Below are 21,549 nucleotides of genomic sequence, written 5' to 3' on the forward strand. Positions count from 1 at the left end.
CATATGTATGTGTGTCTGTTTGCATGTGTGTACCTGTGTGTCTGTGTATATCTGTATATGTGAATGTGTGTATGTGTCTGCGTGTGAGTGTACCTGTGTGTGTATCTGTATGTATGTGTCTGTCTGTCTGTATGTATGCATGCATATCTGTGTCAGTGTGTGTGTATGACAAGTAATTTTTTTCACATTCCTTTTCCTTTGTGGCAGTGTGTGATGTGTGAATTCTGAAATTTAATCTTGTGTTCCAAGGCAAAACTCGAGCTGATTGCTGGCTGTTGTGCTCTGATTGGAGTCTCTTGGCCATGATGAGGCCCTCGACTTGAAGCAGCAAAGCCCCAACGTGTCTTTGCAATCCATGCAGACTTGATAACTGGCTCACACAACAAACATGACACATCAAGTGAGATTTCTAATGGGGTGAAGGCATGAAAACTGTGAGTGAAAGAACTCTGCCAGATGACTGTGTAAAGGATGACACATGGGCTCCTAGTTATCAATGTAAGCACTTCATCTGAGTGTGAGAGAACATAACCTGGAAGGGATTGAGAGATTTGTTCGAGTGCATCTTTGAAAGCTATGACTGCCTGTCATTTTTCATACAAAAACATATTCAATACTCTATCGATCCCAAAAGTACAAGTAACCAATTCACAGGAATGGAAGCTTGCACCTTCTACAAGAAAAACAAAGGACAAAATGGTGTATGAGTGGACTTTACTCTGTTCTTGCCATGTTTTCAAGGCCAGAGCTTTCTTCACTACAGTTGTTCTAAGGCTTCCAGAATGAAAACTCCGTTCCCTCTGATGACCACAATGTCGATGTTGTTTTGCTGGCCCCCAGTAGTCATCTCAACAGATTCATCCTCAACAAGATTCATGAAGGTGTCAAAGCCACGCAAAGTTCCCTACGCATGTCTCCCTCCATTCAGTTTAAGTGGCAGTTTCTTGTCCATGAACTTCTTCAGCTTGGGCCAATGGCCTTTGCACATATTGGCAAGAGGATTGAGGGAGAGGAATTGGCTTTTTCTCTGAACAAAGAACAAAGAAAATTACAGCACAGGAACAGGCCCTTCGGCCTTCCAAGCCAGCGCCGACCATGCTGCCTAACAACGAAAACCCTCCACCATTCCGGGAACCATATCCCTCCATTGCTATCCTGTTCATATATTTGTCAAGATGCCCCTTAAAAGTTACTATTGTATCCGCTTCCACTCCCTCCCCCAGCAGCGAGTTCCAGGCACCCACCACCCTCTGTGTAAAAAACCTTCCTTGTACATTTCCTTTAAACCTTACCCCTCACACCTTAAACCTACGCCCCCTTGTAATTGACTCTTCCATCCTGGCAAAAAGCTTCTGACTATCCATTCTGTCCATGCCTCTCATAATCTTGGAGACTTCTATCAGGTCGCCCTTCAACCTCTGTCGTTCCAGTGAGAACAAACCAAGTTTCTCCATCCTCTCCTCATAGCTAATGTCCCCCATACGTCCAGGGAACAAGTAATCTTTTTTGTACACTCTCCAAAGCCTCTACATCCTTCTGGCAGTGTGATGACCAGAATTGAACATTATATTCCTAGTGCAGCCTAACTAAGATTAGGCCGCACTTGGAATCTCTGGAACTTTGCTTCTCTCTACTTCTGGAACTTTCTCCAAATCCTAAGATCCCACCACTACTGGGGTCACACTGCTCTTACCTGACCCAGTCAGATCATTAAATATCATGGGTGAAGTTGTTCATTGATGGTCATTGTGCTTGCAATTAGCACTTTGCAGTCACTGTCTCTTCCTTAGTGATGAGTTTCAATGGATTTCTTTTCAAGATAAGAAAAGTTCCTCTCCTCACATTCCTCTGAGGATGTCTTGTTTGCTTTTTCACCTTCACCTTGAAAAGCAGTCTTGCATTTTTAAGTTGTTTGTTCAGCCTCATTTCAAATGGCCAAATTTCTAGCCAGCTGAAATTTGAAAAGTTTCTTTTCAAAAATAAAGGAGCCTTGTGACAATTGTCTAAACAGTCACCATTCCCTGGAGTAGAGCTTTCCAAAGATTCACAGCGCTGTGACCAGCAAGAATTTTCATCATCTATGTCCTAAATAGTTGACCCTTTATTCTGAGTCTGTGATCCTGTTTTAGGTTCCCCAACCAGGGAAACATTTTCTCAGCATGTATCTGTCAGACCTGTTAAGAGTTTGATTTGTTTCAATTGTAAAACTACTACTAAACTGAAGGAAAACAGGCCTAGTTTGTTTAATATCTCCTCATTGGACAATCCCCTCATTCCAAAAACTGGTCTGGTGATATTTGGCAAAACCATTTCCTGTGCTGATAAAAGTTGAACACAGCAAACAAAAGTCTTTGCAAAAAGAAGTTGAACACAAGATATTGAGGATTCAATCCCAAATATGATTGACATTTTGCTATTTTCTCTGTAATTTTTATGGGCTTTCGTTCTGTGAGACAGGCATATAATTCACACATTATTTCCCCGATAAATGTACCAACCCTAATTGCGCTTCAATTCTCGGTTCAGAGCTCAGAAAAAAAACTTATTTGACAGCTAATTAGGCTTCTATTTATGCAATGACATGCCTCTTAAAACTATGATTAAATTATTTGATTTGAGTAATATAGCTTTAGTGTTAGTGTCAGCCTTACAATTTTTTTTTAATTAGTCATAATCCTATGCCTTCTCCCACGCTTTGTAATTTGTTTTTTGTTCAGGAATTCCTTTATCAGCCTTTGAATAAGATAGATAGATAGTGAGTAAATTATGAGAGCGTCGTTCCTTTGTGCAAAGAGACTGGCGGGAGATTTGTTCTGAAGTATGAATGTTCTATTAAGAAGTTATCGTATAAGTAATAAAGATGTTAAAATGCAGCAGTACATATATAACATATTATATATGATATTGAGCTATAACTTGGCAAAGTTTAACACCTGCAAGGTTCTAAAGTGATCCCAAATAGCCTAATCCTAATTCTTGAAGATTCAGTCTATCTTTGAGAAAATCCGAACATTTACCATTTATTTGTTGATATGTTATGATAATCACCTATTAATTGTTGCATAGTCTTGAAGTCCTCACTCCTCCATTTTGGGGCCTACACATCCATCACTCTTTCTATCGTCATCCTCAAGAAGAGAGAAACAGAATGGTTTGCCATGCCATGAAGAAATATAAGCTAGTAATGGAGATAGGGTTTATCAATACTTACAGACATTGAGAGGACACTATTTCAACAAGATTTTAGGAACCATTAGCTGAGGTTTGACAGTTTCACAGAAAGCCTGAAAACGAGTGAGTGTGAGAGAGAGAGTGAAAGAGAGTTTGCTCTACAGCAAATGCCGCAACCTGGAAACAAAGATAGAATCCATAATCTCAACTGACACTCAGAATGCAGACCAGCTGCGAAACACTGCCAAGCAGACACGCCCTCATAAGAATAGGATATGGCACTCAACTGATCGATCAACAGTTCCAATGTGCCACAGCGAAAAACCGCACCGGCCTCCTCAGAAGACAAACACAGGACACGACGGACAGAGTACCCTTCATCGTCCAGTACTTGCCCAGAGCAGAGAAGCTACAACGTCTTGTCCGGAGCCTTCAACGTGTCATCAATGAAGACAAACATCTTGCCAAGGCCATCCCCACACCCCTACTTCCTGCCTTCAAGCAACCGCACAATCTCAAACAAACCATTGTCCGCAGCAAACTACCCAGCCTTCAGGAGAACAGTGGCCATGACACTACACAACCCTGCCACAGCAGCAACCTCTGCAAGATGTGCCAGATCATCGACACGGATGCATCATCTCACCTGAGAACACTATCCAACAGGTACACAGTACATACTCTTGCGACTCGGCTAATGCTTGTCTATCTGATATGCTGCAGAAAAGGATGTCCCGAGGTATGGTACATTGGGGAGACCATGCAGACGCTATGACAATGGATGAATCAACACCACTCGACAATCACCAGGCAGGAGTGTTCCCTTCCAGTCAAGGAAACACTTCAGCAGTCATGGGCATTCAGCTTCTGATCTTCAGGTAAGCATTCTCCAAAGTGGCCTTCATGACACGCGACAATGCAGAACTGCTTAGCAGAAACTGATAATCAAATTTCACACACATGAGGATGGCCTCAACCGGCATGTTGGGTTCATGTCACATTACCTGTAATCCCCACAACTTGCCTGGACTTGCTAAATCTCACTAACTGTCCTGGCTGGAGACAATACACACCTCTTTAACTTGTGCTTGGCCCTCTCTCCACTCACATTGTCTGTACCTTTAAGACTTGATTACCTGTAGAGACTCGCATGCCAATCATTATCTTGTAAATTGAGTTTGTGTCTATAAATGCCCTGTTTGTGAACAGAACTCCCACTCACCTGATGAAGGGGCAGTGCTCTGAAAGTTTGTGCTGCCAAATAAACCTGTTGGACTTTAACTTGGTGTTGTGAGACTTCTTACTGAGTTCCATATAAACTGCTCCCCAGCACTTGTTCCAACAGCTACTGCTGGGGATGGCAGCCAAGAAGTCAGCAGCACGCTTCACAGAGGGAGCCCTCACCAGACTGCAGGGGGCAGTGGCACAGAGGCAGGAAATTAATACTCCTGGTCCATGAGATAGTTGTCTAGGAGGGTAAGCAACAATGCCTGGGATGCAGTGGCAGTCCTGATCAGTGCAAGTACAATACAATTCAGACAAGGCAGCAGCGTCAGAAGAAGATGATTGATCTTCTTCGTTCAGCCAGGGTAGTGAAACAACCCCAATCTCCCACTCACACCCTTCTCACCCCCAACCCCTTTTCACACTCAGCCACTTTGGACTCTGCCAACACCAGGCACCAGACTCCCCCCACCTAGTCCCACAATCACCATGTTTCCCCCCAGTAGCTGCTGTGCTTGATGCACTCCAGCTCCCACCCAAGCTGCACTCCTATCTCAACTTATTGCCATCTTAAATGTCAACACTCCCACCTATAATCTCCCTATATGGGTCAGTGCAACAGGTGTCAGTGGGCGCAGCCAGCTGGAGTATGCCAGATCTGCAAAACCTTACACGCTTTGAGGAGCAGGACCTCAATGTGGCCGGAGAAGAGGGAGAACATGCCTATGCTGCTGGTGAAATGGGGCAGCAGACAAACATGAGAATCCTCAACACATAAGCTGTCATTCCCCACGTCTCAAGTGAGAAAGCAATGTTGTCTCTGCATCCACTGTAATGCACTGATATTATGTGCCTTCCACTGCAGGCCAACCACCGGAAAGGCCAAACCATCCCCTTCCCCCTAGGACCCTCCAGACTCCAGCAGTGCAAATGGGGACTTCTCCAACCCCACTGTGGAAGAAGCATCACAGCTGTCACCCACACCACACACTCACACAGATACTCACACCTCGGTGGGATCACTAGTAGACAGGCCTCGGGGTTACTCACTAGTGAGCACTTCACAGCTGACTATCGCCAACAGGCATAGACAGAGATGTCCCAGGGAACTGGCACTTGGAAGGATGCTGTAGCCCAGGATTTTGCTTAACTCTAGCTGATGACGTACCCCGGGCTGGGTTATCCCACAGCTGCTGGAGCGACAAAGGCAGAGTCACAAGTCTCAGAAAGTGATGTTACAGCTCTTCTCGGACTGCAAGGCTGATTGGAGGAGTCACATTGCTTTCTATTCAAGTTGATGGTGCTGTCACTGCAGCGCACCAAGGCCAACGCTGTGAGGTTGGCGTCCTCAGTGGAGACCTTGTTGCAGGATGTTGGCTACATGCAGGAGATGACCGCATCATGGTGCAGGGCATTGACTTCATGGTGCAGACACTGGTGGGAATCCATGAGTGTCAGCACCACAGGATGGTGGGGGCTTCTGGATCTCACTCCAACTGCCCCTCCATCCCATGGAGGGGCAAAAGGGCTCCCCAGAACGTGAAGAGAAGAGGATCAACAGGATTACAGCTAGCGGCCCTCAAGCCAGGGAACTCTGGGCATCTCTGGCTCATCTGACAGTCCCACCACCCGTGAACAATACACCTCCAGTCCCTGATACTGAGGAGGCAGCAATCCAACATCAGTGCTGCCTGAAAGCAGGTCTGGATCCTCAAGGTCCTGGCCCCCAGGAGACGCCCATTAAAGTAATCTCAGGAAAAAGGGTGTGGACCCCGCCAAAAATCTCAACTTCAGCTGTGGACCCTGGGGAGACACTTAGACATAGTGGGAGAGTGAGGAAGATTAAGAAATCGTAGGCACTTTGCAGGCATGAGTGAATATAGGCACAGTTGCAGAAAGATCAGCATTTTGTTCAGAATGTTTGTCAATAAATTTCACTTTGTTCACCCACAGAACCTCCACCCTGTCCCTGCCACTGAGCTTCAGCCCTGTGGAGTCCCAGTGCTGTGTCCCTCCCACACTCTTGCCACCTCCCACAAGGAAGGGCACTTGCTCAGCAGTGATATGGACAGGATAGGAAGGGGGACACAGGAAACACTGCCTGCATACCACCCTTCACAGCCCACTTAGAGAAAGGGGTGCCCCGTTATGAAGGGCAGAGAAGGTCTGTAAGTGACCTCTCTGGACCCTTTTCCCCAAATTAGCGATTCTGGGACCCCAATCCCTGGTCCCGAATTGAACTTATTTGTGTGCCCCAAGTCTTCTCTGCCCCCTGAGCTGTGAATACCCTGGAGGATGCTGGCTGCCTGAATGCTCATTCTGAAACCCCTCAGAGATGGAGGCACCAGGTTCATGCTTCTGTAGAGCTGCTGTTAATGGCGCCTGAATTATGTTACACCGGCGCCCACTGAATATCTGGTGAGAGGGGAAGTCCCAGGAGAGTGCTCATTAATGACGTGCTAATGTATTAAAATTAACTTTCTGTGTATCGCACCACTCCACCAGAGAGGGGCCGATAAGATCGGAATCCGGAAACATGCCGGTGAGAATTGTGCCCTCTGGAATCTGAGTATACGCTGCCATTCCTGCAGGTGGACAATGCATGCTCAAAATTACACCCAAATGTACAAATATTGTAATCCTATTACATTTTGGCTCTGTAATTCACATAATTTACTTGCAAAAATAGTAAAATATACAAATAACATTGAATCAAAAACATTTCTTGATAAGGAGATGAAATGGTTGATACTTCTGCACTGTCACAAGATACTTATGATTGAGAAAGGCTCTTCAGCTTCATATAATCATTTAAAACAATCTGAACTTGCCCCATGTCTGCATCTGATTGTTACTTAAATGATTCCAGAGTTCTGGTAGCCAATACTACATTGAAGCTGATTCTAAATATCACTCTACATGAAGACGAGACTCCTGATATTAGTCTTAAAGTTATCATTACCCATTTAAAATGGTGTTTTATACTTGATTATCTTTGTTTCTCACCCATTAGTTATTTTAAATCAGAATTCCAGATTAATCTTTTAAAATAAAACAGGAACAGGCCCGCGATATTGTGCCAAACATGATGCCAAATTAAACTAATCCCTTTTGTTTGGCCTTGGTCCATATCCCTCTATTCCTTGCATATTCATTACTTATCTAAAAGCCCCTTAAACGCCCCTATTCTATCTGCCTGCGCCACCACCCGGCAGCATTCTAGACACCTACCACTCTGTGTAAAAACTTGGCCCTCACATCTCCTTTGAGCTTTCCATCTCTCACCTTAAGTGCATATTTCCTCGTATTCCATATTTTTTTTTCTGTCTTGTTTCTGTTCAATCGCCCCAATATGCTATATTTAGGGGTAATAGAACTATAAGACATAGCAGAGTCTCCTCAGAGTCCTCACAGCTCAGATCCCTGACACATGGAATCAGCCTCTTTGCTCTGGCATTGAATTTAAAGTTTCAAAGTTTATTTATTCATGTCACAAATAGGCTTACATTAACACTGCAATGAAGTTACTGTGAAAATCCCCTAGTTGTCACACTTTGGTGCCTGTTCGGGTACACTGAGAGAGAATTTAGCACGGCCAATGCACCTAACCAGCACGTCTTTCAGGCTGTGGGAGGAAACCAGAACAACCAGAGGAAACCCACGCAGTCTTGGGGATAATGTGCAGACTCTATGCAGACAAGCAGGGAATCGAAACTGAGTCTCTGGTGATGTGAGGCAGCAGTGCTAATTACTGTGCCACCATGCTGCCCAGTAATTTTGTTTTCTCAAAGAGAAAGTGGAGAGGAGATTTGATAAAAAATGTTCAGGACAATGAGGGGTCTAAGCAGGGTAAACAGGAAGAAACTGTTTCTGTCACTGGAGCAGTCAGGAAGCAAAGAGCCCAATTTAAGGTGAGTGCAAAAGGATTGATGGCAGCATGAAGAAAAGCTTCTTTTATGTAATAAGTGGTTAGGACAGGAAATGTGCAGCCTGAGAGCATGATGGAGGTAGATTCAATTCTGACTTTCAAAAGGGAATTGGTTAACTGCCGAAAGAGACAGCATAATTGAATAGCTACAGAACAGCGGCAGGGCAGAGAGACCAGCTGAGCTGCTTTTGCAGAAAGCTGTGACAAGAATGAATGGATGTCCTCCTTCTGTGCTATACTCAAAAAGTTTATTTCATACTCTGCATCTGATGGGAGAGGGAGCTTAGGGCCATTGGAGTGATGTGCACTGAACATTCTGCATTTCAGAGCAGAACCAAGGAACCTGAGCCCACTGCCTCCTCAACCAAGGAAGGCATCCTGACAGCTTCCAGTCACCCTCAGCTCTGGCTACCTCATTCTGAGTAAGCCATCCAATGTAATATTCTCATCTCTGACCATCTGAGTTCCCTGAGTGAAAGGTGCAGAGCTGCTGCATAGGATACGGGAGATGGGTGATGATGGTGGTGTAATGAAGGAAAAGAAGGCAGAAGTATCGAATGAGTAAAATGGTCACCATTATCCTCATCAGCACCATCATCAAGTGATGCAGAACTGGTTCCTTTCACCTCTTTCTCCTCATTACCATCACCCTTGTATTTCTCTTCAAGCATGTTGCACCAATTATTTTCAGACCAATGTTAACAGCAGTGGATGAAGGTAAGCACCAGATAGAAACTACTAGCAGATAGACATAACCAGGAAGTTAAATACTCGAGGGATCCAGTAACATCAGGTGTTGGAACTCTTCAGGTCAGCGTACAAAAACTCTTGTGACAGTCATTCTAAATAGTGGTATCAGGTGCAAAAAATATAGCATCATTGAGCCATACTGCATGAATGAAGACATGTCAATGCATTAAAGAAGGAAATGTGATCGGAAGAGAGTGTGTCAACATGATAAAAGGCTAGATGGCAGCTCTCTAACCTGGCTGCTCAGATCAGATTACAACGTTTTTATGGCATTGTTCAACCATCCTGAGGGTGAGGCAGCTAACACTCAGCAGAACCGCCACCTTTTCCCACTAACTTCTGCTGACTGATTTCGATGACATCCCCTTCTGTAGGGCAAATCTTTTGCTGAATACCGCGGGCTCCTTTGTAAGTGGGACAGCACATACAAATCTATGGGTGACTCTCCTGCTGCTTATTTGCCTGTCCCTGGTATCAGTTCAATTTTCTGTGGGGTGAAAAAGCCTTCGGGCCACTCTCCTTGCCTCGCCCCATTTGAGGTCTTTATGCAAGGGCTACTTCCTGTCCGCCACAATTACCTGGCTGGTGAGTGTCAGGTGACGATGGGTGCTTTGCCAGGCAGGTTTTTTTTAACTCGGGGTCTGACATTGAAATGTGGGTGGTGCTTTCTTCACATGGTCCCTTTCCTGGCCCAACCCCTCGAAAGCTTGTGAGAATATTATCAAATAAATAGGTTGGACTAAAACCTGGTGTTGTCAGACTTTTTACTGTGTTTACGCCAGTCCAACGCCGGCATACCCACATCATGTCCGCCAAATGCCCCAGGTTTACCTCTCACCAAGGACCCCCCCCCACCCCCCAGCTCACTTTTGGTGGGATTGGCTGCAGTGCCAGTGCTGACTTCTGTTCCCGAAGGCACAGCCGAGTCCAGAGAGTTGCTGATCGATCAGATTGCTGGCAGCTCCCGGGGATAGGACTTTCTCTTAAAATGGGAGTGGGTACCCTGTCTGATACGGAAATTAGCTAAGCATGTCTTAGGCATGCGTTTGGTCTCATTCTTCTGCACATGATCTTCTGACCTGCTATTTAAGTACTTAAGGAAAATAAAATGAAATTACTGGCCTTTGGAAAGAGCCTTTCATAAACCATAGGATGTCCAAAAGAATGTTGCAGCCCCTGAAGTATTTTTGAACTGTAGTCAGTGACATAATGGGAGGCACAGCTGGCAAAATGTTCACTGCAAGGCCTCACAAACTACAAGGAGATAATTACTTTTTTTTCCCGGATGTCAGAATTGGGAACCAGCAACAGTTTTTGTTAAGCAGTGGGAGTGAAGTTCCTCCAGGCCAGCATGTAAAGCCCTTGTGGTTGCATATTTTATATGTCAGAGCTATGCAGAATTGACACTCCAGTTTCCACTGCGTACCAGTATTATTCACTGTGTATTAAAATGTCTGCTCCATACTCCCAGTTCTAGCTTCCAACAACCTTTACAGTTTGTTGACTTGCCCCTGTGTCCACATTTAGGCTTAACTAATGGAGCATAGTGAGAATCAATAATAAACAGACTCACATAATCAAATGCAGAACAATTGAGCAATTGAATGCTATTTCCCCTCGTAAAACTAAACATTCAATTTTAAATTAAATCACCCTGATCAACAAACATGTATAAATCAAATAATGTCTTCAAATTCAGCTTGAAAGAGTCCTTGTGACATGAAGATCTCTGATGACTACTTTCAAATCCACACCTTGGAGATTGTGATCTGCTTAATCAACTTTGTTGTATGAATCTGAAAGATACTCAACCTCAAAATCAAGCCTATCATCTATAAATGTGCAGTGATTAATGACCAGATCCTAATGTGGTTACCAATGTGGTCAGTGCTTGGTCATTGGCATGAAGAATGAACTTTCTGCCATGGGATACATGTGCCAATGTTCAGATGTATAGATAAAGGTTATAGAATGCTTCCCATTCTTTACTTTAGTATTTGCGTTTAATTTCCAACAACGGTGTGAAGCTTAAGCAATTGGTCATTTGTTTCTTCAATGTATAGTTCCAATCACATTTCTTGATGACTCTATTATGACAGACATTTCCTCACCTGGGTTGAAATGCATGCAAACTGGCAGAGATGTTCGCTGGAAACCTGATTTCATCCACGGTTGGGATTATTCAGTCCCACTGCAGTGAATGGAGTTTTAGCTGAGCACCAAATTCTCCAATAGTGGCGGGATGAAGGAGATCTTCATACATTCATAAGATACAGAAGCAGAACTAGGCCATTCGGCCCATCGAGTCCACTCCACCATTCGATCATGGTTGGTATGCTCCTCAGCCCCATTTTCCTGCCTTCACCCCATAACCCTTCAACCTATTTTCAATAAAAATTCTGTCTAACTCCTCCTTAAATTTACTCACTGTCCCAGCATCCACTGCACTTTGGGGTTGCAAATTCCACTTGAGTATTAGTGTTTAGTTTTCAACAACAGATGTTACACTTAAGCTATTGTCATTTGTTTCTTCAATGAACAGTTCCAATCACATTTCCTGATGGTTCTGTAATGACATACATTTCTCTTGTGGGTTGAAATGCATGAAGACTGTTTGCTTTGTTTCCATTGCAATGAATGGAGTTTTGGCTTAGCGCCAAATTCTCCATCGTCACTGGCAACAGTGATGGGGTGAAGATTGGAGAATCCTACCTGTTATCTAAGCCTTTAATATATCAAACACTATTTGCTGTGTGATTGCCCATTCCCATTGTGCAGTAGCTTCTGAAGAGGCTCCATGATCATTGCATGCTTAGGAATTTGTAATAAAAATTGGCTGTGTGAAAGAACAATGTCAACTCTTGTCAAATAGTTGGGGTCAGAGCATATGAATAGCTTTAAATTGTCATTGATAGGCTTTACTCCAGCTATTGTCAGTCCATACCCTAGAAAATCAATCTCAAATGCTGCAAAAATGCATATGATGAGGTCCAAATTGTATTGTGCAAGTCAAATGAGTATGACTGATAACTGCTGATCATGTCTGCTCAGTCCCTTCCATGGACAAAGACATCAGCAACTCAGTTGATCGCCCCACCATGTCTTGTGAAGTAAAAGGTTAACTGTAATGATAGTGACTGAGCATGTGCACTGGGAGCTATATTACAATGATGTCACTCAGTTGAGCATGAAGCAACTCAAAGACTAGCTCTAGTATGTCTTGGTCTTATCTAACCTTTGTAAATAGCTAGAATGTAAATAAATGGTTTTGAACAAAAGACCACTGCCTCCAGCAATATCTCTTTCAGAGTAAAATTTCAATGAATTCCAAGATGAATTCACAACAACAGATGTCTGAAGAAACTGTGGAAATTAATTTCTGGAATACACTAAGTGATGAACTTAGTCCATGGACTTTCTGCAATACTGAAACACACCTTTAATGATAAAAAAACTGTAAGATATTAGATTTGCTCTGTTGGTGGTATCCGAGGATAGCTTCATCACATGTTGGGGTACATGAATGCTTTGGAGGCATGAAATGATGCTGATAGTTCTTGGATTGTAGGAAGTGGATACTTGTCTGGAATGATAGCTTTGTTTACCAACCTAAGGTTGACCCATAGTCTAGGCTCACCAATTTTTCATTGTGTGATGACTGGGTTTGGTAACCATGGTGATGAGTCAACTTGCTCAATGATCCTATCTGCTTCTAGACCTTCCGGTTCCTGTGACATTTGGCATGGATTGCAGACAGCAACACTCTCAAATTTTGTGAAATTGGTGAAATTGATGCGTTGACATGAGAAGAGTGACATTCCCTAAATCTGGCAATTAGGAAGGATACTGTAATGTATAGGTTGTATCACTGACCACATTAATGTGTGCTCTGGTGGGGTCTTCAAGTTTGAATTCAAGCCTATTAAAAATGTGCACCCTTATAAGACTCTGCCTTTAGCGACATAGAACAAGAATCTGCCGAGGGTGGCATATTTGTCGCATACTGGAACTGTGATCATGACCAAAATATGAATAACTGAGTCAATATAAGCTTGATAGTGTCTGTTGCAGGAGTGTAGGGAAGCTGCAGAAACAATATTCGGAGAGTTTGTCACTCAAAATAGAGACTTTCACACTAACTTCAATGAGATGCGACATTGTGATGCCAGCAATCTTAACTGAGGGCAATCCTTAAAATGTTTTAAGGTGTTTTATATTATGTTGGTATACACAAGCTGTATTTCATTCTCATGAAGAGATTCCTCTATATGTTGAATCAATGGAGTCCTTACATTTGATGCCCTGCATGTTCTTGCAAAATGGTTCCACTTTAAGCATTACACTTTTTCCCTCAAGCTGGACATGGCATTATGAATCAATGAGCAGTTCCACAATTTAAACATTGCTTCAAAAGATATCTAACAATGATGGAGCACATGTTGCTGAGACTACTGAGGTCTCTTTGTCCATAATCCTTGCATGTCAGTTGACTGGGCAAGCAGTGACTGTAATTCTAAGTCTGGCGCCATTCATCTGTGTCACCTCTTCAAATCGAACATGGAAGATTTGATTTGGACTACCAAGGTAGTGTGACTTTTTTAAAGGTTAAACCACCATCCTCCAGGTGGTAACATTACCTAAATCGTAGAATTGAAGTCTTTTCGATTAAACGATCGCAAATTAATTTATTGGTAATGTGCCAAATTAACATTTAGAAGCCAATTGATGCAGTGTTGCCATGTATTGTTTGTGAGCTCACCATCGCCCTGTCACCTTGGACAGAGTATATATTATTCAACCAGTACACTTTTGTTGAATCTTGCTCACTTCTGTATCAATTATGGGTGTTCATAACCAACCCTATCCTGATCCCAGCTCTCTGTTTACCCTGACCACTTTTAAAATGAAGACCCCCAAACCCCACAATTTTTTAAGACCATACACAGCAGGCACATTCTAGACCAGTGACCATGGGGCTCACTTCCCTGGTGTGTCACCTTTATTCCCAAACTACTGCCCACCCCATCGCCCGTACTAGCCACTGAACAGAGACCCATCTTTGGGGTCATAATGACCCCAATCCTGTAAAAATCCCACCTCTTGGAAAGCTCACAGGAGTGCTCCCACCTCCCAAATCCCATTATGAATGAGAAAACCTGCCCCCCAGTTAACTGAAATGGGAAGAATATTCCCCCAATACTAATGGACTTCATCCAGATGAGGAAAAGAGTTGAGTATAATGTAAGAGTTTTCAATGTTGTTATTACTTCATGGTGAGAAGAATGTAATACCCTTGAAGGAGGTTAAGTTGATAATGGAATGAAGCACTCACTCAAATGTTGATATCCCAATACCTGATTGCTTCAAACCCTAGCAGGTGCATGTATTGTGAAGGAACAGTCATGCCCACGCTTCATAATTGAGAGTTTGGCACACAATGCAGCTCCATCTGGATGTAACAAAAATAAAGGAACTTCATCGTTCGGCAAGGAACTGGCCTGTGCAATGAAAGTCACCCTTCAGGAATTAACAACAAGACTATTATATTAAATAGCTAAAACAAACAGAAGAGGTGACAATGTATATGTTCACAGCCTATTTTGTACAGGTTACCTTTATATTGGGATGTTAACAATGCTGATTCCTGAAGCAGAGGTTCATATAATTGGTGGCAATCCCCATGGAAAGTTACTGGATTTACAAAGATTGCTGTACATTTTTAATATCTGGTTTAGAGCAGTGCTATCAGAATAGATATTGAGATGATCAAAAATACCACACTCCATAATGGTCTTCTTTCTTTTAATATATTTTTATTAGAGTCTTTTTTCATTTTTACTAATAATGCAACATACTCTCAAAGCTGCTACAGTACAGTTTTATCATGTTTCCATATATAGATATAGAAAATGACAGGGTGAAACCAAAGCAGTTGGTTCAGCATGTTCAGAATACCTGGCACTTCTTCATATACAAAGAAAGTAGAGAGGATGTAAGAGGAACTTTCTGAAGGATGTTCTCCTTGGGGTGTTTTTGTGGAGTATTTGTTGAACCTCACTCAATCAATTCATAGACTGTGAAAGACAGCATATATTTAAAGAACAAAAAGGAATTTATTTGCCAATGCATGCATCAGGAGAGAGAGACAGTCATTGAGGGTTGACAGTGCTCCCTGACCTAATATTGCGCGGTAAAATTATTATATTATTCTTAACATTTCAATATTCCACCTCGTCTCATCAGTCAGACTGGAGGGCCCAATCACAATATTCAACATTATTACCTTAGCCAGTAACATTCATCCCGTCAACAGGAATAGGAGTTTATTAGCTTATTGCCCATATAGGTTCCTTCCCCTTTACCAAGGAAATCTAACCCATGTCATTACCAGTAACCAAGTCCATAACAAATACCTGTGATTTTTAATTGGTGAAAGGAGTCATTCTTTTGCTGGAACCGGGGTCTCCTTTGTCAGCTTGAGAGACTGCTCCAGCCTCACTACCCATGAACGAATCCATTCCCTTACATACCAAGCCTGTGATTAAAGTTGCCTTTCGCATATCCAAAAACAGAAAAGAGAAGCTGTCTTTATGTGTTCCATTGTATTAACAGAATTTGGCCTGACTACCACGATGTTTCCCATCATTCGGAATGAAGTTAGCCAAGGCGCACAAGACAGCGTTGAAAAATACAACTTAAGCTTATAATACTTGGTTAATTTGTGTATGTACTGTTTATAACACCTTTGCAATTTATAATACCTTTGCATGTATTGTTCCACTCACATTGTGAATTCTTACTAAATATATAAGACACTTTATAATTATCTTAACCCAGTCTACTTATTATGGTAAAACTAAATTGAAGGACCTGATACTCAAATTCTATACTACCCCCCACCAGAGGACAACTAACAGGATCGGAGATAAGAGGATAAAGCCATGGAAGCATGGCAAAGTGGTGCACACCTTTGCCTGTAGTATATTAAAGACAGTGCTACATAGCCAACAGAATATCTTATACATGGAAGTGAAGATTACGAACCTGTATATTTGATATAAGGGCTGCGTACTTTTTAGAATGCATCCAATTTGGATTGGAGTACACTGGTTAGGAATGCCATTGGGATCAATTCCATAATTTTATGCCAATTCTGAATTGAAGGAAATTGTTAATTCAGATGCAAGGGATATTCTTCCTTGCTGCAAATGTTAGAATATTGTACAGCCTTTTATCATTGGCATAAATTATCATTTTGTTTGGAAGCTCCAGAATCAAGTACAAAGGATCAAACTCTAAGGCCATATCAAATACCTTCTCAAACTCTTTGACAATGCCTAACAAGAAGGCTTTAATTTTGACATGACAAGGCGCAAATAAATGTGTGTCTCACCAATTTTCAACCTCTCAACAATTTGCATTTTTGGTACAGAGAGGATAGATCGGGGCTTATCCTGTGCCTTAAGCTTGTCATAGTATGCAGACAGTGCAATACTTTAAACTGGATTGATTTTGTTCTATTACAGATTGAGATTCGATTGGCATTTTCCCAGATATTGCATCAGGTCTTCTCATCAATATTCACTGCAAGATCTTTTTCCCAAGGTTACAGAGCCTTTAGCATATTCACACAGAATCCAGAACACAATGTGTCTTAAAACTTGTTGATCAATTGCAGAATTTAAGTGACGATTGAGGGGAAGATGGTTGGAGAGGGTTGGGGTGGGAAGAGCCCCAGATACCTGCATGATGAGGGAAAGAGGGGAAGTTAACCTTTTGTTCTGATTTGGGTACCCTTTAAAAATGGCACCCCAATCTCAATGGAGCTGGCTGTATGAGGCCCTGCCTCACCAGAGTGACCTTTTTAACCATGCCCACTCATTTTATTTTGGCTAAGCGGCTCAAAATCTTGCGGGAAAACTGACCTCTCAGACTGGAGATCTTCACACCAGTTTCTGTCCGAACCTGTCACTTAGAGAATTTTGATAAGTCTCTCCCTATAATGACTTCAATGAGGCACATGAGATTGGCCTCTTGGAGTATGAACTATCTGATTGAGGTCTTGGCGAGCCTTGTTGCCACCAGGCAGTGGAAGTCCCTAGTGGAGGTCCCCCTACGGAGGGTTCTCCCCAGTTATCTTGGGAACCTGGGGTGAAGGGTGCTGCAAGTAGCAGTACCATACAACCATAGGTTTTTCCGGTTCATGGACTCCCAAGCTTGCCCCTTTTGTGGCCTTGTGGAGTCTGTGGACTATGTCTGTGTTCTGTGTTTTAGATTGCACAACCTTTCTTATTTTCCTCAAAAACCTTTTATTGATGTTTTGTTTGCACTTCAGTCCCACGCTCCTAATCTATGGGCACCTGGTGCGGAGAGGGGCGGGTCGGGATGGTGACCTCCTCATGAACCTGCTCCCGGGCCTGGCGAGACACGTGATCAATAGGTCCAGGCAGCGGGTGATCGACAGGGTCGTCCATCCTGATTGTCTGCCCCTCTACTGCGGCTACATTCGCGGCCAGGTGTCCCTGGAGAGGGAGCATGTGGTGTCCATGGGCGCAGTTGATGCCTTCCGTGCCCACTGGGCACCGCAGTGGCTGGGATGCGTTATCGACCCTGATAATCACCTTTTGATTTGATGTTTTAAGTTTCCTTATGACTTTGTTTTTTGTTTGGAATGTTCCCCCTTCCTTTTGGGGGCTGCCTCTTTTAATTCATCCCTAAGTTAATTTGAGTTTGTTCATTTGGTTGATATGAAAAGAGATACCTGATTGAGGTCTTGGTAGGCCTTGTTGCCGCCGGGTGGTGGAGGTCCCCAGAGAAGGCCCCTCTATGGAGGGATCTCCCCCAGTTGTCTAGGAGACCTGGGGTGGAGGGTGCTGCATGCAGCAGTGCCACACAACTGTCAGTTTTTCCAGCTCCCGGGCTCCCAAGCTTGCTTTTCTGTGGTCTTGTGGAGTCCGTGGACTATGTCTATGTTCTGTTTTAGATTTCACAACCTTTTTGTTTTCCTCAAAATTCTTTTACTGATGTTTCGTTTGCTCTTCAGTCCCACACTCCTGATCTACAGGCACCTGGTATGGAGAGAGACGAGTCAGGATGACGACTTCCTCATGAACCTGCTCCTGGGCCTGGCGAGGCGCGCCATTAATAGGTCAGGCAGCAGGCGATCAATGGGGTCGTCCATCCTGACTGTCTGCCTCTCTACCACAGCTACATTCGCAGCCAGGTGTCCCTGGAGAGGGAGCACACGGTGTCCACGGGTGCAGTTGACGCCTTCCGCGCCCGCTGGGCACCGCAGGGGCTGGTGTGCGCCATAGACCCTGACAACCACATTTTGATTTAATGTTTTAAGTTTCTTTTGGACTTTGGTTTCTGTTTGGGCCGCCCCCCCCCCCTTCCTTTTTGGGGGGCTGCCCCTCTTAATTTGTCTCTAAGTTAATTTGAGTTCGTTTTACTCGTTTGGCACATGAAAAGAACTACCTGATTGAGGTCTTCCATCAACAGTTCCAGGCAGCGAGTGATCGAGGGGGATATCCCGCCCCTCTACCGTGGCTATATTCATGGCCAGATGTCCCTGGAAAAGGATCGTGCAGTGCACGGGGGCACAGTTGATACCTTCCGTACCCGCTGGGCACCGCAGGGGCTGGGGTATATTATCAACCCCGATAATCACTTTTTGATTTGATGTTTTAAGTTACCTTTCAGCTTTTTTTTTGGTTTGGGTGGTTCCCCCTCCTTTTGGGGAGTTGCTCTTTTTGAGTTGGCCCTGGATTAATTTGATTTTGTCTATTTGATTGGTACACAAAAATAAGTACCTGATTGAGGTCTTTCATCAACAGGTCCAGCCAGATGGACAGGGCTGTCCATCCTGACTGTCTGCCCCTCTATGTGCAGGTGAGGTTTATTCGCAACCAGGTGTCCCTGGAAAGGGAGCAAGCAGTGTCCGAGGGCACAGTTGACGCTTTCTGTGCCCACTGGGCACCGCAGGGGCTGGGGTGTATTATTTTCCCCAGTAATCGCATTTTAATTTGATATTTTAAATTTCCTTCCTGCTTTGTTTTTTGTTTCAGGCAGTTCCCCTCCTTTTCGGGAGCTGCCCTTTTTGAGTTGTCCCTGAGTTAATTTGATTTTGTTTATTTGGTTGGCCAAAAAGATTGGTCATTATTGCCTGCCCAATCAGATGCTTCTTCTGTATATAAGACTGGGAATTTCAGGCCTTCTGGGACCTGGATTCTGACTGTGTACTGGAGGCATGCTGGGAGTGGAATAGAGTTTAGAAATAAAGGGAATCTGGTAAAGGAAAACTGGTCTCTGAGGAGTTATTTCACCCCCTATGCTTCAAGAATCATCACTGTTAATATCCCAAAGGAAAGTAACTTGTTTGCAGTAGCCTGCAAACATATATATTACCCCTCTTTTCTTTGTTCAAGTTTTTTAAGTTCTATGTTCCAAGAATGGACATGTGAGAATGAATGAATGTCCTGCTATTCTAGATTTGAGGTTCAGCAGTTCTCTATGTAGCTTTTCCTGAGGTGGTTAACTTTGTAGATAGAGTCCATGCAAACCTTGCACATGGTCTATGCAAAGAGTGAATTAGGCAGACAAATTGGCTTTTTGTTTGTTCTTTGTTTTCTTATATGCTATGAGTTACCATTTCAAATCAGCAAAATAATTTTTGGTGCATGTGATGTTGCATCATGAAAAATAAGTCTCAAAGCACTGGGAAGTCTCATTTACTGGTTTGAGAAACATTAGAATGAAGTTGCATTGAATTCTCCTTGGGACAAAACAGTCCAAACATGTGCAGGTTAGGTTGATTGGCTATGCTTAAAAATTGCCCCTTAGAGTCCTGAGATGTGTAGGTTAGAGGGATTAGCAGATAAATATGTAGGGATATGGGGGTAGGGCCTGGGTGGGATTGTGGTAGGTGCAGACTTGATGGGCAAAATGGCCTCTTTCTGCACTGTAGGGTTTCTACGATTCTATGAAAACAGTTGACCACTTGTGATAGAAAGCACTGTTTGGGTGATATACCGACTCATCAAACAATTCAGAATAAACCAATCTTTGTCACATTATCAGTTTCATCCAGAATTTATTTCTAATGTATTAAATTTTCCTTAGGTATTTTCTATTCCACGCTTTGATTAAAATCTCATGTTATTTTGTGTGGCCAAGTATGTCCCAGGAGTCCTGAGTGATGTGGTGGGTTCATTCACTGTCCTCCCCTGTAAACTTCAGTGTAGCCCAGAGTGAAAGGATGATATGCAACTGTCTCTTTGGATAGCTTTGAACTAGTTGCTAAAGGGCAAGAGCCTAAAGCAATAACATTCCTTCATAAATGAGTGCATTGAAGCACTGTCTCACTAATTTGCTAGCAAAATTTGTTGATCAATCCGACCTATTTCCCTAACCACCTACTTCACATTCTTCTATTGCTTTTGCTACAAGGTACGTCTCAGCATAACTGCAGCTGGAAACTCTGATTGAGAGCCTGCAGCTTGTATGCAAATTATCAGGCTTTTCCTCACACCCTGTCATTCTAATGAAGTACCTATGACAGTGCAGCTCAGTTGCAAATGGTAACATTTTAATTCAGCAAAACAGCCATCCAGTCCACTTAAACAATCTCAAACGTGGACATTAAAAGAAAATTTTGCACTCAAATCTCAACTCAATTGCATTTTGTCAGGTAATTACTTAAATGATTCCACAAATCCAAACTGTCTTTCTAGCACAATGAAGCCACTGTACTTTTAAAGTAATTTGATGGTTCTTTTGGATCATCCTGGGATGTGAGAATATGCTATCCTTTCTTTCATTATCTTTGTTTATAATGCCCATTTTTCCATCTGATTATGCCATCTGTTCTCAACAGAGGTGAGTTCACAATGACTAATTGGACTTCAATTACTTGTATGAACACTTCCATTTTCAGTTACTGTTATTGGCCAAGTCACCTTAGGTGTGTGACATTTTAGATGAAATCAAGTCCTATCAACAGTATCCAGTTCCAGATCCCAAAAGACCGACCAATGCTGCGGCAGAAGTTGATAAAGGGAATCCTTTTTTTTTAATTCTGGATTCACTTACAGAGTCATAGAGGTTTATAGAGGAAACAGGCACTTCAGCCCAACTTGTCCATGCATCCCCTTTTATATTAACCACTAAGCTAGTCCCAATTGCTCACATTTGGCCCATATCCCTCTATACCCATCTTACCCATGTAAATGTCTAAATGCTTTTTAAAAGACAAAATTGTACCTGCCTCTCCTGCTACCTCTGGTAGCTCAATCCAGACACTCAACACCCTCTGTGTGAAAAAAATTGTCCCTCTGGACCTTTTTGTATCTCTCCCCTCTCACCTTAAACCTGTGACCTCTAGTTTTGGACTCCCCTACCTTTGGGAAAAAATATTGACTATCTAGCTGACCTATGTCTCTCATTATTTTGTAGACCTCTATAAGATGAACCCTGAG

The 21,549-nt window shown here is 43.1% G+C and overlaps 1 pseudogene; it reads right to left on the minus strand.

Moving 5' to 3' along the window:
* Positions 1 to 757: 757 nt before the first annotated feature.
* Positions 758 to 988, minus strand: LOC145341441 (small nuclear ribonucleoprotein G pseudogene; annotated as a pseudogene).
* Between the last annotated feature and the right edge of the window lie 20,561 nt (positions 989 to 21,549).

This window comes from Carcharhinus amblyrhynchos, chromosome 3, assembly GCF_965287045.1.
Source record: "Carcharhinus amblyrhynchos chromosome 3, sCarAmb.v2.hapA, whole genome shotgun sequence".
Taxonomy (NCBI): Eukaryota; Metazoa; Chordata; class Chondrichthyes; order Carcharhiniformes; family Carcharhinidae; genus Carcharhinus; species Carcharhinus amblyrhynchos.